The 25,395-nt window shown below is 38.6% G+C and overlaps 1 protein-coding gene across 7 annotated transcripts in view; it reads right to left on the bottom strand.

Moving 5' to 3' along the window:
* The window catches only part of PDS5B (PDS5 cohesin associated factor B), a 124,254-nt gene that overhangs the window by 98,447 nt on the left and 412 nt on the right, over window positions 1-25,395 (bottom strand). The gene's annotated exons all lie outside the window — the stretch shown is intronic.

Genomic DNA, 25,395 nt, shown 5'->3' with positions numbered 1-25,395 from the left:
CTCAAGGTGCCAAGCTTTGTTACTAAACCTTCAAAACAATGAAGACAACAGACCAGATTACTTCTCTGAATATACTGTCCATGGACACAATGGCCTCCTTAATATTGACATATGGATACTATCAATGACATGGAGAAATTAAGGGAATTAAACTAATAGTCAATAGTCTCCAAACTTTCTCCCACTCCAAAAATTTTCCTTCTTTCATCTTCTCTGTTTCAGTGTCATCTTTGAGCACCTACTTCTATCTCCCAGAAAACAAGAAATGGTCCTTGGCAATTTCTTTTTGATATTGAAAGTTAATAATCAAGTAGGGTAAATACTGCCTGCAAAGCAAATTAACCCCACTCACCCTTATTTAGCCATCACTTCATCACAGACTAGTTAAGCTACCTCTAAATCACTGTTCATGCAACAGCTAGAAATACCTTGATATTGCCAACATCTTCCCATCACTGTCTTATTGAAAGTTTTAAACAGTTTCTGTTACCAGAATATGTTCCAAATATACCAATCTGAATGTTTTCTCATTACACTGAAGTAATATGTCTACATCAAATAGCTGTCAAGCCAAGACTTTTGTCTGGGGATATGCATGTGAGATAATGTCTTGTATACTGTGTAAAAACATTCACCTGTCAATAAAACACTGATTTGCCAATGAACTGAGACAGGATTTTAAGGCAGGACATCTGAAGAAAGAAAGGAATGCTGGGATTGAATCAGAATGGGAGGTTTGCCCAGACACAGAAGTCAGTCACATGAAACTGAGGACCAGACAACCAGGTACGTGGCATGACTTCGAATACATGGGTAATTAAGTTATGAGCTAGTTGGAGAAGAAGCAAAGCTTTTGGCCTAGACATTTATTCATGAAGTATTAAGTCTCAGAAGCATAATTTCATGAGCCTGAGTGTGGGTGGAAAAGCATGAGGTTACAGGTGGCATTAACTACAGACGGCCTTAACTATACGCAGGAAAAGTTCTCACACCTGTCTAGTACTGGTCCAATCATGTATCACCTTAACATTAGCCCACATGCAAGTCTCATAGGCCAATGAAGGAACCTGCCCCAAATCTGAGTCTAAATTATATGACTCTTTCAAAGAATTACCAAAAATGTAATAATTTTCTAGTCTCTGTTTCACAAGTCAATAGCCTGCGAACACAGTCTGCCGTATTTTCTGGGCAGGAAAAAACATCAAGAAATAGCACCAGTGTGTGCTGGTGCATACCTGTAATCCAAGAGAAGTAGGAAAATGAGCAGCCAAAGGCCAACCTCTACTCATTCTGTAAAGAGCTCAAAGCCAACCAAGGCTATCAGAGACTCTGTCTCAAAAAGAGAAAGAAAAACAAAAGCAAAAACCTGCCATGGGCATGGGATCAGGGGTTGGGGATGGCATACACAAATCCACTAAGAATAAGCAGCTGTAGAGGCATAGGTTGATGACTGCACTCTATGACAAAAAGCAAGGTTGACTGCTATGGTGGTGTCTTAATTAGGATTCCACTGCTGTGAAGAGATACCACGTACTTGGGGCTGACTTGCAGTTTCAGAGTTTTAGTCAGAATGAGATGTATGGCAACATGCAGGAAGACATGGTGCTGGAGAAGAAGCTGAGAATTCTACATTTTGATCCACAGTTTGCAGAGAAACTGTGTCATACTGGGCATAACTTGAACATAGGAGACATCAAAGCCACACTTTAGTAGACCCCTACAGTGGCACACTTCTTCCAACAAAGCCACACCTCCTAATAGTGCCACTCCCATGGGTCAAGCATTCAAATACATGAGTCTGTGGGTCCATACCTATTCAAACCACCACAGGTGCTCCTGTGTACAGCTTGCTCCAATTAGGCGGCTATAGTTAGGGAAGATTTCAAAGTACTAAGAGATTACCAGCAGGCAGAAAGCTTGGTTCCTTCAGATTCACAGAAACCCCATACCACCCTAGTCAAGAACTCAGTGCTAGCTCTGTTTGCTTCCCCAATAAAGAGATACCTCTCAGTTTCTCTCTTCAACTAGTAGTGCCCAGACCACAGCCTGTAAAGCTCACTGCAGCCAATAACAGCTACTAGTACACACAAACAGGGATGTGTCTAAAGTAACACTCACTGACCCGGGTCCACAGTCAGCATAAAACACAAACATGCATAGAGAACACAAAGGACTCTAACAGAGCTCAAGGACAACCTACTAACTCTACTCTTGCCAACTGGCAGGTTCTAGTTTTATGGCTCCAAAAAAAAAAAAACTCTCATTCTTTTTCTTTATTTTTTTCTACCTTTTTCCCCTTTTTACTATTATTTAGTATTGTTTTTATTTTGTGTTTAAACTGCAATGAAGTTCCAAGTAAAAGATATTGTCTGTGATCAAGTAACCAAAACTAATCAAAGAAGCTAGGGTAAATGCCAACAGCTGGGGTGAAGGAGGCTGTTCAAAATTCCAACCTGTTTAACAAACCATGTTTTTGGCTTGCTGTGTTTCTATTCCTATTTGGGAAGGAAATAGTAAAATAGAAGCTATTGCATGTGGGCTAATGTTAAGGTGATACATGATTGGACAGTAGAGAGGTAGGCAGGGGAAAAGGCTAGGAAACCAGAAGAGGAAGAGAGGAGACTGGAAAAGGAGGATCTATATCCAAGTATCCAACTGGTGATAGGTAGATATGAATATTTTTAAGGGTTTCTGTAGGTTCTTTTATCTCATATAGAAGGGCACTTTGTATCTTTGTCCATTGGGTGTAAGCTTATTGTGTAGAGAGTTTATGAATTGAGAATTTAATACATAAACCTGCTTGATAAGCTACTGGGCTTTGGAGTCATGTTTGTTCGAGGGTGTGTGTGTGTAGAGGGACAGAACATGGCAGGGGTAGTCTTATCCACCCAAGACAGAAGCAACAGGGCAGGAGGAGTGAACCACCTGGGAAGGGAACCTCCTGGACAGGGTGGCTTTCGGACCATGTGACAGAGTCCAGGCGCTCGGCTCCACACTAGAGCTGCGTCCAGAGTGAGGCTGATAAAAGGTTAAGCCATCCTCTTAATATTTACTGCAACAAACACAAGAATCAGAAGCCACATGTTGGTTCGACCAATATCTATATGCACTCACAGATGGCAGTTTTCTAAGATATATATTTTAAAACTTTTGTGAAATTAAGATAACCTAAACCTCTTTTTCTGTCTTTTCTCTGTCCCTTTATGTATACGCTAATTGGTATGGGGGTGGAGGCCGAAAAGCAATGGCAATCCACGTCCATTTAGAACCTCAAACAGACAAGACCATAAATACGCCTTTCCAATTTGTATTATTCTGAAGACCCAAGAATCCAGAAAGATACCCAAGAGGCATACCTAGTTACTTACAAAGGCAAACTTAGCCAAGTATCAGCAAACCTGTCAGTAGAAACTCTAAGGCAACAAAAGCACAGTTTGGTGAATTTCACATCAATAGAACTACCAACCAAGATTACTACGCCTAACAAAACTAACCTTTAAAATAAAAGGAAAAATAAAGACCTTTCACGAAAGCATAAAATTAAAATAATTCAGGTCCATTAAACTGGCATAACAGATGATATTCTAAGGAATGCCACACTCAGATAAAATAGTCATGAAAGCTCAGGACAGTAACCTCAAGAATGAGAATTAGGAAAAGAATTAACACATTAACTTAGTAAACTAACAAGCCCCAAAGATGAAAGAAAAAAAAGTATTTCAGTAGCAGCCATAAATGTAACCACAGTCTTAAATCTGTGATTGAGACACAGAATAGCTGAACAAACTCAAAACAAAAGCAGAAGCCAGCTGCTTGCTGTCTGTAAGAAACTTATTTCATTGACAAAGACACCATAGACAGGAAGTAACTACAAAGAAATATAAGGAGATATATAAAACCAAATGGGAATAAATTATAAAAAATTATAGCAATAATAATTAAGACAGACTGATCCCCAGGGATTACAACTGCAAATTATCTACCACCTAACCATCACTAAACAGCTAAGTAAAGAATTATACTTAAGAACTTTTCAAAGAGATCTAATTCATCTTTTCCAGAGGTTTTTGTCCAGAATTTCTTGTTTTGCACAGGAATCAAATGTTCTGTGTGCTTCAGGGTTCAAAAGTGGCCTTGATCACAAACACCAATAGCACTTTACATCCCTACTACTCCCAAGTGTGATAGCCTAAAGTATCCCCTCCTAGAAATATCACCCCAGATTGAGAATTAGTGTCCTAGGTCAGCTCTTAAAGAGATGCAATAAAATGACTCTTAACAGCAGAATGCTATTCCCATAGATCAGTATCCATAGTGGAAAAGCTTCATTCATCTTGCAGTAGATGGCAACTAACACAAAGACACTTACAACTGGACAATGTGCAAAGAAAGAGATTTGGTCAATCAGCCCTAAATGAGATGTCTTTATTAAACTCCTCCCCTCAAGGTTCAGGGATCTACATGGAAGAGAAGACAGAAAGATTAAGAGATAAATGGTGAACAGCCACCCAAAAAAAAAAAAAAAAAAAAAGAAGGCATTCATGTAGAAAACCCACCATATATAGCATGTCTATCTAGATAAGTGAAAAAGTACTTAAAGTTTATATGCATGGGAAAACGTGTATTTTTTTCAGAGAGATTATTCATAGCTTACATATATCCTCTAGAACACTCATGATTCCCCAAATAAAACTTAAGAAACATGTTCATTTTGTTTGTTTGTTTTATGTACATTGTTTATGTTTATCGTTATTGTGTGTGGGGAGTGTACACACACAGAAAAATCAGAGAACAACTCTTCAGAAGTCTGTTTCTCCTTCCACCATGGGGTCTAGGGTTTTTCATGGTAAGCACTTTTAACTGTGGAACCATCTCCTCAGCCCAGTAATTTATTGTTTTGTACATTACTATTCAAAGTTATAAAGAGCAACAACACCTGTAAACTCCCTTTCTAAGCTATTTGCCTTCTAAATACTCACTCCGAATTATTAGATTTTGATTGTTTCTTTACTCTGTATTTGGGGGAAGGGGCTTCACCAAGAATACCACATAATAAGCCATTGAATTTCCTGAAAGTTCTTTTGGGGAAAGCACCTTATTATTAACTCTGTGAATAAATGAAGCAGTCAAGAGAATGTCATTGGCTTACCTAGTATCCAAAAGCTCTTAAATGGCAGAATGAGAACTCCACCCTATCTGCTGCTTATGTTATACAAAAGACAGACAGAAATATCAACTATAAAGTCAACATAATCTGTGAGTTAAAAACATGATGCACAGAAAAACAGGCTTTTTCCTGAGTCTTTAGTGAATTCCAATGGACTGGTGCCTGATCAAAACCAAAAACCTACACTAGACCTGGAAGTGAAGTTCATTTTAGATCTCAATGCAAGCCAAAGTACAATTCATATACTCCACAAGTGACTCAGCAATGTGCAGCAACACAAGACATCCAAGGGCCAGTGATCACAATGTATGATTAATCTAGAATATCTCACTCTGCAGAAGAATGCTTTTTCACACTCACTTCACTCATAAAACTCATGTTTTTAACCAACATCTGGTAAAAATGCCCAGGGCTTGTCTGAGTAAAGAGCAGCAATTCAAGGAACACACTCCTTGTAAGTTAAGGAGGTCCTGGGGAACATTCTGAAAACCAGTAATCAGTCAGCTACTTCAACATTTCTTATACATAAAGAATATTGGGTGACATTTCCTATAAAACAAGCATCACTGGAGGGGGAGATGGCTCAGCAGTTAAGAGCACTGATTATACTCTTCCAGAGATCCTGAGTTCAAATCCCAGCAACCACATGGTAGTTTACAACCATCTATAATGAGATCTGATGCATCTGGTGCATCTGAAGACAGCAACAGTGTACTTATACATATATAATAATATAATAAATATAATAAATAAATAAGTAGATAGATAAATAAATATAAAAAACAAAACAAGCATCACCAATACAAATCAAAACACCAAAACAAACATGTCACAGGGCCAGTTAAGATGGATGGCTCAGCAGGTAAAGGCACCTACAATTAAGATTGACAATATGAGTTTGGTCCCTCAAACACACATGGTAAAAGGAGAGAACTGACTTCCACAATTTGTCCTCTGACTTCCACAAGCACATATTGTCTCATTATACAAATATACAAACATACACAAAATAAATAAATATATTTAATCGTATTAGGTATGGTGGCACATTAATCCCAACACTCTGGGGCAGAGGCAGGCTTAACTCTCTGAATTCAAGATCTATATAAGAATTCTAGGTCAGCCAAGGCTTCATAGTGGGACCACCTCTTCAAATAAAAAATAATATAAAATAAAATATAAAAGACACATGCACACAATTAATCACTGCAAATAACAAGTATAATTTGAAAATCAAAAATGTAAAATAAAATACTAAGCAACATTAATATGGACACTGGAAAAGAATATTGATTAAAAGAGCAGCCTTTGTGTTTGTCTTTTTTTTGTTTATTTTGCTTCATTGGTTTTTAGAGACAGGCTCTCTAAAAATTCTGTATAGCCCTGGCTGTCCTAGAAATCTGTAGACCAGGCTGGCCCCAAACTCACGGATACACCGGCCTCTGCCTCCTGAGTGCCAGGGATGTACACCCCTGCTAGACACTAGTGCCTGTATTCTTAGAGAGTCTAACTCAGCCAATATAGTGCTCACCCTGAGAGTGAAAGGGTTGGAGTCTGAGCTCCAGAACATACACAAAGAAAGCTTCTATGATAATCCTAGCGTGGGGAAAGTGGGGATAAAAATGCCCTAAGGGCTCTGGACAGCAGGCAGCCTAGCTTAAGATGTCAACCAACCTAAAATGATTTTGATTAAAGCCACCAGCAAAGTGATTCAAACTTATGTAAACTATTAAATATAAAAATTAACAGACCCAGATTATGTCAGACAAACTTCATACCAATTCTGGGACTGTTTTTGTTTTTCTTTGTTTCACAAGAGAAGTTTTAAAATATTTTTCCCACTACTAATAGATTATACACTAGAAAAACTAGAGGTCACAATTAACAGAATTGGTTTATTTTTAGAGCCCAGATTCTTAAATTGTGGCTCCTAAACCCCATTTGGGATCATGTAATCTAATGTGAGCTGTGTAAACTCTAGCCGAATTAAAATGTTTCTGAGCACAGAATGACCAAACTCAGATGCATAACGAATATAAAACATAAAGAAGCTCTCACTGGTTGTACGCCACACAACTTCAATGCAGCCTCAGTTCTAAACACTGTGTGTGAGAAATAACACAACATCCATCGATTTCACCTCACAGTACCTCAGCTGAGCGCAGCGGCAAGCTGTGGACACTGTTGTTCTCACTGTTCTTAGTTTCCTATTCTTAGAGGATAGTGGTGGTTTAGTTACTATTTAATACTGTCATTCCTCCACATAAAAGTATCAGATCATCTCAGTACTGTATTGTGCTCACATGTGAGATTTTTAAAACTGCTGTTCTGGGACTGGAGAGATGCTCAGTGGTTAAGAGCACTGACCACTCTTCCAGAGATCTTAAGTTCAATTCCCAGCAACCACATGGTGGCTCACAACCATCTGTAATGGGATCTGATGCCCTCTTCTGGTGTGTCTGAAGACAGCAACAGTGTACTCACATACATTAAATAAATAAGCAAATCTTCAGTCAGCTATACAGCACAGGACCAGAATCTGGATCCCCAGCGCTCATGTCAAAGCTGAACGTGGGAATGATCATCTGTAACCCCAGCACTGGAGAAGCAGAGACCGTCAGATTCTAGAACTAGCCACTGTAACAAAAAAAGTGAGCTCCAGACTCAAGGAAATACCTATCTCTAATAGAATAACCAAGGAGGACACCCAACACCAGCCTCTGACCTACACACACACACACACACACACACACACAAGCACACACAAAGACACATATACATACTACAACATACACAAAAAAAATCATATCTTGGCTTGTGATTAAGACAGAATCTCAAAACAATTTTTTAAAAAGTCTTAAGTATGCTTCTGTCATATTATGCTATTCTCAACATTGATGATTATAAGATCAAAATATTTATCACTGGCGAATTTTGAAATGTTTAATTCTGCAGTATCAAATGCTTAGCCAATATTTAATTTTTATGTTAAAAAAGCAAATCTATTTTGCTAGCATGCAAATTTATTTCTTCTTTGACAAATGATAAAAATATAAATACCAAAAATTGTTTTCAAATACATTTCTTTATAATTAATAAATATTCAGGGGTTTGGCAAGATGGCTTAGCAGTTAAGAATACTGCCTGCTCTTCCAGAGATCTTGAGTTCAATTCCCAACAACTACAAGGTGGCTCACATGCCCTCTTCTGGTGTGTCTGAAGGTAGCAATAGTGTACTTATATACATAAAATAAATAAATCTTAAGTAAAGAATAAATATTCAACTGTGCTTACATTTAAACTCCAGCTTATTAAATAAGTATTTCTCAAGCAAGATGGGGTCATGAGCAAAAAACTTAATGAAACTGCAATTAAATTAATAAATCAAGAAGACACACCCTATGTTAGGAAATGTAAGAAGCATGCAAACCATAAAATAATCCTAACTCTATCATAAAATAAACAAAACATGGGCTGGAGAAATGGAACAGCAGTTAACAGCCCTGGCACTCAGGTTCAGTCCCCTACACCCACCTTAACACCATCTGCAACTACAGTTTCAGGGAACCCAATACCTTCTTATGGTCTCTGTAGGTCCCAGGTACACATGATGTAGACAAAACACCCATACACAAGAAACAACATAACTTTTTAAACTAGCCGAATACATATAAAACATAAACACTAAAGACAGCCATATAGTCTTGGGGTTTAAAACATTCATGGTGAAAAGAACTGAAAAGGTTTTGGTTTTTTTTTTTTGTTTGTTTTGTTTTTTTTTTTTTAAGTAAGAGTTAAAATTAAATAAGAAGCTGTGTAAAAACATCCAGAAGAATGGACAAGTCTCTGAAGTGGATGATTAATGGGGAAAGAAGAAAACAACACTGGGTATAAAGCAAGGGAAATAAAGTGGAGACTATTGCACCAGAAACTACAAGAGTATTAAAAACACAGATTAGCTTTTTGTCCTAAACTAAGGACTAAGGATTATAAACAGCTACTAAAGGCAGGACTAAGATAAAGTTCCAGAGCCCATGTATTCAACAATAGTACTGCTTCTCAAAGGAAAAGAATTTGAGCCAGGCATGCGGCATATGCCTTCTGCCTTCCTAGCACTCAGAAGGCAGAAGCAAGCAGATCTCTGAGAGTTGGTGGCCAGCCATGTAGACCCTATAATGGGGTAAAAAAGGAAAGGAAAGAATATTGTATTTAAAGGTAGGGGTGTGTGTGTGTGTGTGTGTGTGTATGTGTGTGTGTGTGTAATGTATGTCAACTTAGTTCAAATGTAAAGTTTACATCAACTAACAATTTAGTATAGCAGTTCTCAACTGGTAGGTTACAACCCCTTTGAAGTGGAATGACTCTTTCACTGTGATCACCTAAGACCAGAAAACACAGATATTCATATTACAATTCATAGCAACAAAAATAATGTTATGATTGGGGTGAACATAGCATGAGGAACTGAAGGGTAATAATAGCATTAGGAAGGTTCAGAACTGTTGCTTTAGTAATTTAGGCATCCTATCTCCTCAAATATATGAAAATCATAAAGCATCACAGGATTATTGTAAAAATTTTGTCATAAATAAAAAGTCCAAGAATATGGACACCAGAGAGATGGCTCAATGATTAAGAGCACTGACTGGTGATCAATTCCCAGCAACTAAATAGCAACTCACAACTGTCTGTAACTCCAGTTCCAAGGGATCCAACACACATGCAGGCAAAACACCAATACACATAAAAATTTTTAAAAATCATTTAAAGTGCTTTCTATGTAATAAGCATTATTGGCATACATCCAGACAGTGCAGCCCCTTCTCCAAAAACAAAGTAATAAGTTGAGTGATCTTTAGAAGATACCTGAAACCACAATATCAGAGCATATACATACACACACATACACACACACACACACACACACACACACACACACATGGACATATAAACACACACACATATATATATATATTGCATTTTCTTGCATATACATGATTGACTTATCAATCAAGCATAATAAATTACCCTTAGCAACACAGCATTGGTTTTTCTCTCTCTTCTTACTAAGCCAAATAAAAACAAGCACATCACCTAAAGGAAGCATACCAAAATGGATCAAAATGGTCTATATTACTTTGGGCCAACACCAAATGAAATAGGTGTTATCTGAACACAGGCCTGTCATGCCAAGAAAGCCAATCTGGTAAGTGAGATGCTTACGAAGTGCTAACGGACAGGGCCCAGACACAAGCAAAGATATGCTGGCAGAGGCTCTCACACAAATGCAAGACTTCAGTGTGCTACTGAGAGCAGCACAAATCTAGAATTTATAAAGTACCTTTTCAGTTCTCATTCAGTATTTTTGGGCTGACTATGGCTAGCTACAGGTAACCAAAGGCAAAGCATACCTCAGAGAAAACTACACCATAAGCACTTTACATAGGTTACTTAATCCTTAAAGAGAAAGAAAGAAAGAAAGAAAGAAAGAAAGAAAGAAAGAAAGAAAGAAAAAAGAAAGAAAAAAGAAAAAGAAAAAAAAATCACCTTTCAGAAAGTGTATTATTATTCTAATCATTTCTACAGGTTAGGAAACATTGTAAGACACAGATTTCTGTGAGGTCACAATTGTGCGGCTAATGGAACTCTCCACTCCTCCTAACATCCATGCTCTCCCAATTTAACAATGCAGTTGTCTTCCTTTAAGACGTGGGAGCTGATTTTCCTACATTTTGAATTTTGTCTAGTCTCCAGACTTGCTTTGGTCAGCAACAGGTGACACCAAGCAGCTCCAAGTGCAGACTCAACATGATCTTTCATGTTTCCATTCACTCTTGGAATCTTGTCTCCACTTTCCCTCTATCTTTAAGCAGAGAACCAGCCAACCCCACCATAATGTGAAAGACTATCCTAGACCAGGCGGGTCCCCCAGCCAACCTACCAGGTAACCAACATACATGAAGAGTTCATCAGCTCCGATGAAATTAGACAAATCTAGTTCACGTAATTAAAACTATCTAACCTTCAGATTCATGCATAGTAATGTATTCATTACTGTTGTTTAGTGTCTTAGTTAGGGTTTTATTGTTGTGAACAGACACCATGACCAAGGCAAGTCTTATAAATGACAACATTTAATTGGGGCTGGCTTACAGGTTCAGAGGTTCACTCCATTATCATCGAGGAGAGAGCATGGCAGCATCCAGGTAGGCATGGTGCAAGAAGAGCTGAGAATTCTACATCTGGAAGCCAGGAACAGACTGAGCATCCTCAGGCAGCTAGGAGGAGTGTCTCCAAGTCCAGCCCCAGAATGACACACTTCCTCCAACAAAGCCACACCTTCTAATAGTGCCACTCCCTAGGCCAAGCATATGCAAACCATCACATTTAGTAAATAGTATTTTATTATATTAATGTCAAGTGTTTCAAGAACAACCACTATTTGAAAACTACATTTATTGGAAGAGGTGGGATGTGCAGCCTGACACCTAACATACCCTCCCAATCGCTAACTTCAGGTAACGTCCAGAGCCAAAGTGCAAGTGACACTGGAATAGATGCTACAGTAATAGTTTCCTCTCTGAAAGAGCAAATACCATATCCCTGACATTTAACATTAATTTAAAATTAATTTATAAAAACTCCAAGTCCACTTGTGTTTTGTTCATTTATTCCAGGCATGTACCTACCACCATTCCCGGTTTGCATTCTCATTCAAACTGCCAGCTTTGCTTCCTTAGTCACTGATACATAAGATTCCTATCATCTATCAGCCCATATGTATATATGCTCACATATACCTCCTGTATGTATGCTTACATAAGAAAGAATAAGCACTTCCAAATAAAGCCAACACTTCAATTAACCATTTCTTCCTCAGGGACATTACTCCAGTAAACCATACATTTCTCTCTTCATCGTTTATTTTCCTGTATTGGCTCATTTCTACCTGTATACAGATGTTATTATTTCTTTCATCCTACTCTCACATCCTGCTTTCATTCTACTGGGTTAAGACTCCTGTTAACCCAGATCCTAGTCACAGTTGAGGCTATAGCTCAATGGTAACTCTTGCCTAGCATCCCTGAAACACAAGGTAGGATGAAGAGAGGGTTCTGGGGGCACTCTCTTGGCTCCTAAGTAAGGGATGCTGCAATAGTGTCACTAAACTGTAAACTGAGACTGCTATCCCACCACCTTGTCTTCACGTAATGAATCAACCAACTGACTAGAGTAACTGACTAGTTTGCTACTGCACAAGAAGGCTAAGAGAAGGAATGTCTGGAATGCAGAAGCTCCTCTAGGATGCATTTACAATTTTCATGTACTATATATAATTAAAGTCAGGGAAACAGCTCAGAAGAACTTCTAATTGCCCAGACCCTTAAGAATGAGTTTGGGTCACCTCACCAGACAGGAAACCACAAACAGAATACCTGACAAAGACAGGGGCTATGGAATGACAGTGGAAGACGGTAATTATAGATAATCATAACCACATAACTAGCTGCAGAAATAACTGAGTATTTCTGCTTTAATACAAAAGTATTATATAGTAGCCAAATTACAATTTTATCTCCCTTCCCACATCCACCTATTAACAATATCTCATGCTACAATAGTTAAGTTACAAAACAATGAGTATTAATTGTGGCTTATGTAAAGAGAAACTATTTTAAAAATGGAGAAAATGACTATATCCTCTTTGAAGTTTGTCTGCTGTCTGAACAACAAAAGTTGCACTGCATAGCAAAGGTGTGATTAACTGGGATGGACTACAATGGCAATATCAATGTTTTTAGATTGTAACTACTTTTCTCCAAATTCTTTTCTCTACATCGCTATTATTTACAGAAGGCCTCCAAGAAATTCCTAAGACACAAAGTGAAGTAGCTATGCTTATGTTTAGAAAATAACAGAAAAAAAATGGTTCTCTGTCACCAACTAGGCCTCAGTTCACCTGACTCACCACAGGATGGGGACAGTAGCTGGGCCCACAGCAAGTCTATGTCCACCTTCAAAGAAAAGTACGCTCTGCCTCTTACAGGTTCCCATATTGTCCAAATCTCAAAAGTTACAGGCTTGGGCTAATGGCTCAGCCCATTTCCCAATGACTTCCAAGTCCATCTTGCAGGTTTGTTTTTTCTCCCCAGCTTCACATCTACATCTACCATATTTTCCAAAATCTTACAGACCTCAAGTCACCAGCAGACTCAGAGGAGAGAACTCCTGTATCTTAAAAACAAACAAACAAACAAACAAAAAACCCACTCAACAAAAGCATTTCCTTCTCTGATCAAACTCAAGTTGACAGAGAAAAGAATATAGTCATGATTAGACTACATTATGTGCCAAGAGCTATCTCCACTTGCTACTCCTCCTGACCATATAACTTAATCAAACAGAAAGCCACATGCTCTCCTCACTGCCTTTTAATCAGCAAAACTACCTGAAGCTTTAAGTTTAAAGACAAACAAACCAAACACTTGCAAAGGTATTTATTTCTTAGAACAAATTACAATTTTTAAATGTACCCTCTACAGCAGTGAAATAGCTCAGTAGGTAAAGGTATGATCAAAGTTTAAACTACAGAATAGATAAACACATACAGAGAGAGAGAGAGAGAGAGAGAAAGAGAGAGAGAGAGAGAGAGAGAGAATCTATCTTCTTTTGAAAATAGTTATAACTATACCTAATGGTTGACCTGTTTGGATTTGTAGTATTGTATTTTAGTATGGGTATACAGAAATCCTGGGATATTTATTAGGCTTAACTTACTTGGCTACAAAATTACAAGATAGAGCTTAAAAAGCCAAAGAAAGGAAGCTGTAATTCCAGCACTCCAGAGGCTGAAGCAGGAAGATCAGGTTGAGGTCAAGGCCATCTATGCCACCTTGAGACACTCACTGTCTTAAGAAAAGGCATAGCAAAGGGGAAGGAGATAGAAAGTATCCATGAACAAGGCTAGGCATAGAGTTCAGAAGTAGAGTGCTCTGCCTAGCATAAGCAAAGAAAGGCCAAGGTTAGTGTCCCAAGGACTCAGAAACATGAAGATGCAGTCAAACTAAGTTACTTAGGTCTGCAGTCAAAGGAAGAATGGAAGATCTTTCAATTCTTAACCCAGGAGTCTCCATTCTTCCTTCTCCAAACATATATGAAAATGCAGCAGTGCAACCTGCTAGCAAAGAAGCAAATGAAAATCTCAGACATATAGATTTATCAAGATAACCACAATCAGAGCACCCAAAGACCTACTACTGACAAAACTAACTCTAAAATGTTTATGGAAACTAGAATGACAGTAAAAATATATGTAAAAGAGGATTCATACTATAGGATTGATTTTATTTGTTTATGTGGGGTACATGAGAGAGAGACACAGAGGAGAGAAGAGGAGAGAGGAAGAAAAGCAGGAGGGAGTAAGGGAGAGAAGCAAGCTCACAGGCATGCAGGTGCCTAAGGAGCAAGGAGTCACTGAAGGGGTCATCACTGAATCCCCTGCATCTGGAATTACAGGAAGTTGTGAGCCATCTGATAGGAGTGCTGGGAACCAAACTCCAACCCTCTGAAATAGCAATAAACAACTTTAACTGCTGGACCATTTCTCCACCCTCTGCCAATTTTAAAACTTTTTTTTACATATTATTTATTTAATGTATATGAGTACACTATAGCTGTTCAGACACACCAGAAGAGGGCATCAGATCCCATTACAGATGGTTGTGAGCTACCATGTGGTTGCCGGGAATTGAACTCAGGACCTCTGGATGAGCAGTCAGTGCTCTTAACCACTGAGCTATCTCTCCAGCACCCATTTTAAAGCTTTTAATGCTCACTATAATTGGATATGGTGGCCTTTAGCCCTATAGATTGGGAGGTAAAGACAGGAGTACTTCTGAGTTTAGGCTAGCCTAGTCCACATAGCAAATTCCAAGCTTGCCAAGGCTACAAGAAAAAAAAAAAAAAAAACCAAAACCTCCCTATATAATGCCACAGTAATGAAGATAGTTTGAGTCCTTCATAGAACAAATAGATGAATAAATAAATACAGAGGCCACAAAGATGCACATATAATGTTCAAATTATTTAGGAGAAGGATACAAAAGCAACTGACTCAGTTCAGGAAATCTAATAATGGTGCCAGAATGAAGAAGCCTTCTTTTTCATAAATCTTAAACTATTTCATACACACACACACATTCATTCATTCATTCATTTTGAAATGAATCAAATCTATGTTAAAAACTACTATATTTTGGATCTTGAATGTTGCCTAGAGTCTTATATCCCCAAGTGGTAGTGGAAGCTTTAAAAGAAGCTGCCTAGTGGGAGGTCTTCAGGTTACTGTGGAGGTCCTTGAAAAGCGGGCTTGCCATCCCCTCAGTTTCTAGCCATCACACAACCATCACTGCCATCCAGTACTCTCTCCAGAGGACCAACAGCAATAGCTATCAGATCACAGAATGGAACCTCTAACTATATAGATGGCAACAGAAGGAAGAAAAATTAATACAATAGCTCATACATTAGTAATTGTTTTGTTTACTTTTCTTGAGATGTAATTAATTGCAACTTAATTCCTTATTGCCTAGTTATCTCACTTATTTGGTGTAGTAAAGGAAACCTGACTAACACAACTAAGAATCTTCTACACAAAATAAGCACAAAAAATATTCCCATGGTTTGTGGGTAGGTAAACGCTTATTAGAACTCAAAACCATAGCACAGTTAAAACTGACTGATTAAAGCTCAATAACTAAAACCTTCTACTCATCAAAATTTATGTTAAGAACAAGATATGTGACAAAATGGCAGAAAGCCAATTACCTGGCAAATAATTCATACCCAGACTGTATTAAGAAAAAACTGGGGGCATGGCTCATTTGGTAAAATGCTTGCCTCTCATGTATGAGGTCATGGGTTTGATTCCCATCACCAAAAAAAAAAAAAAAAAAAAAAAAAACCCTACAAGTCAACAATAAAAAGATAATCAGGAGCCAACAAAATAGTTTGGTGTCCAAACCTCACGTGGTAGAGATCCAACTCCTGAAAGCAGAGCAGTCCTCTGATCTCCACATGCAATGTGCCAGACACACACGTAATAAATATTAATTTAAAACATTTTAAGAGGTATTTTTACATTTTTATTTATTTTATGTATATGAGTATGCTATCTTTATGAACACCAGAAGCGGGCATCAGATCCCATTACAATGGTTGTAAGCCACCAGTGGTTGCTGAGAACTGAACTCAGAACCTCTGGACCACTGAGCCATCTCTCCAGACTCAAGACAGCAATTTTTTAACAGCAAAAAAACTTGAAAAAAATTCTACTAGAGGTTAAATATGGTGACATGAGCCTTTAATCCTAGCACTTGGGAAGTAGAGGCAGGAGAAACTCTGAGTTCAGAGTCCAGCCTAGTCTTCATAGTGAGTTCTAGGGCAATCGGCACTACTTTTGTGAGATGCTGCCTCAAAAAAGAAAGAGGAAAAAAGGGAAAATAAATCCTACAACAAAACAAGTCAATAACTACATGGAATAGTATCAGTATCATTAGCAATATCAGTATCACAGCTACCCAACCTGCATGACGGAGATGTACAATTGTCCCAGTATTTTGGAGACAGAGGCAGGAGCACTGGGTAGAATTAGAGGCCAGTCCAGTCTGAATATCAAGTTCTAAGCCAACAGGGGCACATAGGAAAACTAGATGATGATAATAACAACAATAAAATAGAAAGTGAAAGAAAAGAAAAATAACTCATGAAGTGTGGAAGTTTCCACTGACTCATGTAAGAAAAAAAGTTCTGTCCATTGCCCAAGTAAGAGTTGGGTACCTGGGAACAACGTGATTCAGGGAGTGTAACTGCAAGCAGGGAGGCCAGTAAGACAACAAAGGCAGAGGAGTAAGCAGGCAACCTTTTATTTTTAGCAGATTCAAAGAGAGGGGAAAAGTCTCAAATATTCAAAACACACACAGACACACAACACACAAACATACAAACACACAAATGAAAAAGACTCAGCTCAAAAAATAAAAATGGCTCAAGCACAGGAAATAATGCTCAGATTCATGAACCAGGAATATGTAAATTAAAACAGAGGAGATACTGTTTTTCACCTGTCCGACTGACCTGACAAGGTTTCTAACTGGTTTATTATATACTTACATATGTATACTTTTATATTATGGAAATGTTACAGAGAAACAAGTATTTTCACATATACAACAGTGCTACAAAGTCTACAAAGTGACACCATGTAAATTCTTTCTGCCTTGCAGCAATTCCATGGCTAGGAACTTGCACTACAAACAAATCTTCACATGCACAAAATAATAGCAATTGTATAACAGTTTACTGGGGACAATCAATAAACTAGTGCAACTATGGTATAAAATGTCCTACAACAGTTAAAGCTGGAAACAATCAATAAGCTTGTAAAACTGTAGTATAACAATAAACACTGTAGTTGTCCACAGAGGTAGAAGAAGTACGATATACACAAGTAAGAGATCTCCAGGGTATATTTTCCAATGTAAAATAATAATTAGTAAAAGGCAGAGAGTTAAGTTTCCAGTATTAGTGTAAAAAATGAGGAAAGACTGAGGTGGGCTATGTCTGTAAGCAATTGTATTATTAAAAGATCATTAACAGAGGCTGGGAGATCATTAACATCTAACAGGAGAGATGGAAGAAATGAAAGAATTAGGATGACACTCCAGATTCTGACATGAGTGTAAAAGCAGTCATCCTTAAAACAGATGCTGGAAAGTCTGTTACTAACTTGAACATAGGGAAAATGCTAGAGAAATGAACAAATTTGGACATGTTACATTAGAGACAATGCTTTTACATAGCTAGAAAAGTACACTAGAAAAAGGAACTTCGAGCTGGAGAGATGGCTCAGTGGTTAAGAACACTGACTGCTCTTCCATAGGTCCTGAGTTCAAATCCCAGCAACCACATGGTGGCTCACAACCATCTATAATGATGGCTTTAATGATAAATAAATCTTTAAAAAGAAAAAGGACATTCAGAGAAAGAAAAGTGTATATTTCCAATAGTCAAATTCATATGGTATGTAAATTATACCTCGGTAAAACTATTTTTTAAAATGAGTTTTAAATGGATGCAATTAATGGGGAAAGGACAAAGGGAAACATGTATAAGAACCAATTTGCTTAGGAATTACTTATCCTATAAAGTCAGTTAGCCTGGGGTGAAACCAAACCTCAAAAAAATAAACTAGAAAGGCAAGTTACTCAGTCACAAAACTACAAGCTAATATCCTCTTCTTAAAGATATCAACCACGGACTGGAGAAATGGCTCAGCAGTTAAGAGCACTGACTGCTCTTCCAAAGGTCTTGAGTTCAATTCCCAGCAACCACATGGTGGCTCACAACCATCTGTAATGGGATCTGATGCCCTCTTCTGGTGTGTCTGAAGAGAGCACAACAGTGTACTCATAAAAGAATAAGTAAACTTAGAGAGAGAGAGAGAGAGAGAGAGAGAGAGAGAGAGAGAGAGAGAGAGAGACATCAACTACTTACTTTCCCAGGTTTACAGTAGACTAGAAATATCCAAAGTGTGCTTGAGGCTACCAGAGGCAACCATGTAACAGCAACTTTGGGAGGTGGGGGAGAGGAAGACTATATTGCCTTTTTTTTTAAGATTTATTAATTTATTATATATGAGCATGCTGTAGCTGTCCTCAGACACACAAGAAGAGGGCATCAGATCTCATTACAGATGGTTGTGAGCCACCATGTGGTTTCTGGGATTTGAACTTAGGACCTCTGGAAGATCAGTCAATGCTCTTAACCACTGAGCCATCTCTCCAGCCCCAGACCATTGTCTTCAAATGGCCATCACTGAGGAAAAAAGGCCCAGTTCTGCAGCACCTAACTGGCACCTAGCCAAATGTTCATCTCCAACAATAGTATATTTCATGACTCCTCACAGAATAACAAGTTTATCTTTGGTCAGATTCCTAGTTGGTTAGGCCTTCCTGGAGCTGAATATGTCTTCCATATTCTGCTCTGTTTTATGATGATCTTAACAGCCTCTTTTGTTTTACTTAAATATATTTATTACAGAACTATCTTTCATCTATCTCTAGCCAGAGAGCCATTTTCTCAAATAAAACATGTAAACATCCATTCAACTATTATCAAACTTTGTCTTCTACAAAGTGATGTAGCTAGACTTTTTACCACCAAGTGTCGTTACAAACAAGTCTGGCTGTTTGTTTAAAACAAGGCATCATACATAGCTCATAGTATATTCAAACTCCCAATCTTGCCTCAGCACACCACAACCACCAAGTACTAGGAGTTACACATATGCAGTGTCATGATTGCCACCCCACAAGAAGTTATAAGCATGTTTTACTGTGTTAACTGTGTCCCCAATATAAACAAAACATTATACTACCTTATCCCAAAAACTAATGACATAAGAAGTGATAGAAAGTAATGCTTGGGGCTGGAGACTCGGCTCTGAGGTTAATCTCTTCCAGAGATCCTGAGTTCAATTCCCAGCAACCATATAAGTGGCTCACAACCATCTATAATAGGATTCAATGCACACACACACACACTCGAAAAAAGTAGAAATGGTGTTTTAAACCAATCATCTCCTTTAAGTGAAGATGGAGCTATCAAGAAAGGCTTGATTGGTGAAAGCATTTGCCTAAGAACCTCAGTTCTAGAACCACATTTAAACAAACAAACAGAACAAAAAAAAAAAAAAAAAAAAAAAAAACTGATTGTGACAGCTTGTTGTCTATAACCCCAGCACTCCTATAACAAGATGGGAGGTGGAAACAAACTGGGCTAAAAGTTCGAAAGATACAATTACAGCAGAAACACAAGAAGATCCTGCCAGGATGTGGTGGCACATGCCTTTAATCCCAACACTCTGAAGGCAGAAGCAGGCAGATCTCTTGGGTGTTCAAGACCAGCCTGATCTACAGAGTGAGAAACTGTCTAGAAAAACCAAAATAAAATAAACACAAGATGGAAGTTAAAGCCAACTCCTGAAAACCTGTCTGTCCTCTAACCTACACCACAGGCACAGTGGCACGAGTAAGGTTGCATACACCTGCACCTACAGAGGAGGGAGAGATGGAGGAATGGGAAGACAGGAGACAAACTAACCTCTCTTCCAGACACACCTACAATCCAAGTTTTCTACACACTCCAGCATATGAAGCCACTGACAGTATTTACAGAGAGGTCCCAGTAAAAACAGGAAAATAGAACTAAAAGATGCCAAGAAAAAAACTGGTACCTTGAATTGTTTGAAGGATACTCATTTTTTAGTAGTTCATCTTTTAGGAGACCTAAGAACTCATATCTGGAAAAACAAGGTCTGGATTGTCACTCATGCCAGGGCAGAGTAATGAATCAAATGACAATACTAATAAAAATGTAAAAAAAAAAAAAAAAAAAAAAAAAGCCAAGCACTGACAAAAATGTATTCGTATACTTTTATGCAAAAATGCTTAAAAATTGTACATTTATCTTTGTCTTTTAAAATAAAGTTCTTCAATAAAAAAAATGTAACAACACTGAAAGGTTGAAAGAGTGAGCCATTGGATAGTACAAAGCAGAGTTGACTCCTCACAGAATTCATCTATCCTGGCTCCCAGATCTCCAACAGTTTCTACTAGATCTGACTCTCTGGGCTTTCAATACCCTCAGCTAGACTCTCAGCTGTTCAAAGCCTAGCACATTAGCCTTTCCCTTCAAACCCAATCCCCATCAAGGTGCTATCACCTCCAAAACATATTCCTCTTCAAAAGTCCAGCCTTACCTTTCCTTCTCAGATACCTTAGCTCCTAGGTAAGGGAGGGGTTCAGCAAGAAATTAAAGTACTGCAAGTGGACTGCAGTGACTTCCACAGACATACAAAGGCCTGTACTCTCAGAAAAGCAAGTGTAAAGACAGGCACGACACATTAAAGTGGAAACAACATAAAGTTTAACAAACACAATAATGTCTTGTCCCCTGCAGACTAATATTACTTAACAACAGCAGGCACCTTCAATAAAATACTTTTTTTAATTCTGTTGATATCATGTAGCAGTATGAAAAGAACTCTTTAACTTGAAGAGGGGAAGTTTTTTTCTTTTTCTTTTGTGTTCTTTTTTCTTTCCCTTTTTTTTTTTCTTTTTATTTTGTTGTTGTTGATAATGATGATAGTGGTAGTGGTTTCTGAAGACAGTGTTTCTCTGTGTAGTAGTCCTGGCTGTCCTGGAACTCACTTTGCAGTTCAGGTTAGCCTTGAACTCAGAGATCCGCCTGCCTCTGCCTCCCAAGTGCTGGGATTAAAAGCATGCACCATTACCACCTAGAAATTGTCTTTAAAAACAAAACAAAAAACTATAGCATAATATGGCTCCTAGAAATATTTTTAAGTAAATATTCTAGCATCTGCTAGCAGTAGGTTACTGGAATTTTATTTTTTTTACTTTCAGTTTTTCTATACCACTAAAAGAATTTGACTTTTCTTTACATGTACATGTGTGTATGCAAAAATGTGCATGTGTTGATGAGGGAACAGCTTGCCAGAGTTAGTTTTTCCTACATTTGTCCCAGACATAGATCTCAGGTTGTCAAGCTTAATGACAAGTGTTGTTACCCATTGAGCCATCTCACCAACTCCAACCTCCATCCTCAACCAGTTTCATGACGGAAGGCTAAAAGTGTCTGAAAGAATCTCAGTAAGAGAAATACTTCAGAATATGGACTTTTCCCTTAAAATCTCTTCACTTTTCCTAAAATCACCTCTGCAACAAAATAAGAGGAAAGAAAACCAGACACCTACAACCTTTTTTTTCAGGGGCCTAAGCACTGTCTATAAAACAGCTAGCTGTCTGTAGCATGGTGGTGGTCGTTATCTGTTAGGTACCTACTCTTGGCCTATTTCACTCTCCATCAGGAACCTTGCATTATCCATGAAGGGGAAGAAGGCCTGCCCTTTTCATTAGCAGCAAGGATGCTCTCTGCCCAGTCTTCATCACTTCTGTATAGGTCCCCAACCAATACTCCCTACAGCCACAGACTCATTCCCTTTGGGTACCAGCCTTAGAATTCAGTGTACACATAGGTGGTATTTATACATTTTCAATGAGTCAGTTCACAGCATTCTCTTCAAAAGGGGGTGCAGCAGACAAGTACTTTTAGACCTAAAAGATGTCCCAAAATACCCTCCTTCTTTGCTCTGTGTGTCCTCCACACTCCTGACTTTTTCAGTTTTATGAAACTCAACCAAGACAGCTGCTTATTATTCATGTTTAATCATTAAAGTGCAATAACTATTAAGAGATATTTTTAAATATCTCTGATTGATGGCTTTAAAGCACTAACTTTTTATGCACTGAGTTTTATCACCTTAATTTTCTCATGGCACATAACAAGCTGCCAGTAAAAACAGTAACTCTCAATGCTGCAAGCTTATTAATTTTGAACTAATTAGTGAGAAAGGATTATAAAGTACTTTTCAAGTACTGAGGAAAATGTTGAAAATCAGGTGGTTCCTGAGAATAATGAGAAGATGGGGCTGACTCTCCAAGGTGTCAGACCTGCAAACCACTCTGCAGCTTTTAAGTAAACTAAAAAACAGCCAAGTATACTGGCTCACACCTGTTATCCTAGCACTCAGGAGGCTGAGGCAGGAGGACTGCTAAATTTGAGGCTGGCCTGGACTAATAGAGTAAGACAGTGTCTCAAAAAAACCAAAGGCTAATATTCTTATATGAGGAAATTGCTCATCTTGTTTTTAAACTAAATCATCTCTGCAATCTTTATATACCAAGCAGAAATACACAGACAAATGAAATGTGTGTTGTAAATAGCAGTGACAAATGACTTGTGTAGTGAACTGAGTTTCAGAGTAAATAATGTTCTCATATACACAGTAACAAAACAAGCTCAAAACTAACTTTTCCAAATCACTCTGGCTTTCAAGTTTAAAAACTCTTGTTGGTCACATGGGTGGGTGGGTGGGTGGAGGCAACAGTGTCAATGAAAGAGCAAGTAGCTCTTAGAGACAGAGGTTCCACGAGGATGCTTAGCTTCTGAGAAAAGCTGAAATGAGAGGAAAGTGAGAAGAGGAGGAGACTAAGCTGCATCCCGGTGATCTGAATTATAGGGAAGTCCTAAGGAAACAACACAGACCACCAGGCAGCTTCCCATCTGCCCACTTAAATATGACTGTAAGCATTCAGGGCCATTTCAGCTAAGCCTAACTGCTCATCTGTAAGAGCGCTGGCAACAATCCTCAAGTTCCTCTGTAGTTTTCTAACACCTGCAAAGGAAACATAAATCTCCACTCTTACAGCATTATGTCACCTAAGAATCTGTAAACCAGAGTGAACTAGCTCTATTAATGCTAAGAAAATGTGATCCAAGAAGTAACGTGCTGGGAACCAAAGGACAATCTCCAAATATGCTAAGGGGAATAAGAAAACCTCAGCCCCCAAATTATTCCCTTCCTCCCAAAGTTTAGCTCTCCGCTACTTCCCTGTTCACCTAAGCAAGACCTATCTGAAACAAGGTGTCATTTTGCTTAGGCTTAGCAAATTACTGTTAAAGCCTGGTCCTTAGAATGCTGTTCTTTGTTAAACAAAGCTATAGAGCAACCTCAGGATAAACTTAAAATTTAAATAGTGATCATCAAACAGCTGTCTAGAACCCTGGGACAAACAAACCGAGTACAAATCATCTTATGACAAGAGTCGCCATCATCACAAGATCACTTCTAAATGAGGAGAAAGGGAGAGGGGACCAAAGCCAGAGGATTAAAACCAACTGGAAGCATTAACAAAAATTGCAGGAAAAGCAAAGGTAATGACAAATCTTCATTAAAGCTTCAACCAAAAAGACAAAGTTCTTTTAAAAAGGAAAAAAAAGGGCAAAAAGACTAGCATTACTTTCTCATTAGAGGCCCTTCAAACAGAACCCAACTAAGAGGAAAACATCTGTGCTATAAGAAAAAAGTTACTACTTTAGTAGGAAACTTTAACACACATTCTTTCTATATATGTATTTGTAAATTTATATCATATGCAAATAGGAGTTCAAAGAAATAACGTTTTGATTCAAGATGGTTTTTATGAGCTGGGTGTGGTGATGTAATCCCAGCACATCAGGCCAGGAAGATTGCCAGTTCCAGGGCTAATCTGGGCTACCACAAGGAGGTACTCCCCCACCCCACCACCCCAAAAGAATGTTTAATATTTAAGTTTTGGGAATCAATGTATTAATCTTATGTGCCACGTAAACTTTTAACTTCCAAATTAGCCGCTGGAAAATCAGTTAGGTTTTATACTGTCAACATGAGATGGAAGATTAACTGTTCCACAGTGACCTGCCATACCTTCCAAGTGGTTCATTTTACTGTCCCCCAGACACTAGCATCTTGCATGCCTAGTGCACAGCCAAGAGATGGCCTCTGAAACCCGCGAGTTTTTTACTTGACTTTTATAAAAGTTAACACAGAAAATACCCACTCCTGGAACTCTTAACTACATGTGCTGAGAACAATGCATACATTGCCATTCACAATTTCAGTCATTATGACTTAGATACAGCCCGCCTCCTACACTAAATATACCTGGCTTTTTAAAGGTTATTCCTCGAATACACAGGCCTCCGCATCTCTCTCAGGACTCAGACCATCCTTCAAAATGAAACAATACATCCAAAGCTTCAACAAGTATTCAACCAGAGAAACCGCTCCTTGAAGCACCCATCAATTCCTAACACAAGTATCAGAGCAGCGTTCTTTGAAATCAAAAAGAGGGGGTGGGAGACTTTTCATTCTTGGTAGGGTTCCTGAGGATGGAGCGAGTGAATCACTCTTCTTCCAAACCCCTCCGGAGCTCATACTGGAATAGCATGCAGCGCTGAAGAGCAGGTGCTGAATTTTGGGGTTCAGTGAACCCTGCAAACACCTGTCGGCTGCATGCTACATGCCTGCTCCTAGGTGCAAGCATCAGTCTTTCACCTACAGAGCAAAAACCGAAACAAAACAAAAAGCAGACCCACAGCCGCCGCCGCCGCCGCCGCCGCCAGGGCTTCTCCCGGACCGCAAACTTTTAGAGTGTCAGTGGAATAACGGTGCAGAGGCGGGCGAGCCCGCACCGCACGCCGTCCGCACCGCCGTGGGGCTGCACCCGCGGTCGCCCGAGGACTCTCTCGGCCGGCTCGCGGCTGTT

This window comes from Micromys minutus (assembly GCF_963924665.1).
Source record: "Micromys minutus genome assembly, chromosome: 29".
In the NCBI taxonomy this organism is placed as follows: domain Eukaryota; kingdom Metazoa; phylum Chordata; class Mammalia; order Rodentia; family Muridae; genus Micromys; species Micromys minutus.
The sequence above is the reverse complement of the archived record's forward strand: the minus strand, read 5'-3'. Positions and strand labels throughout refer to the sequence as shown.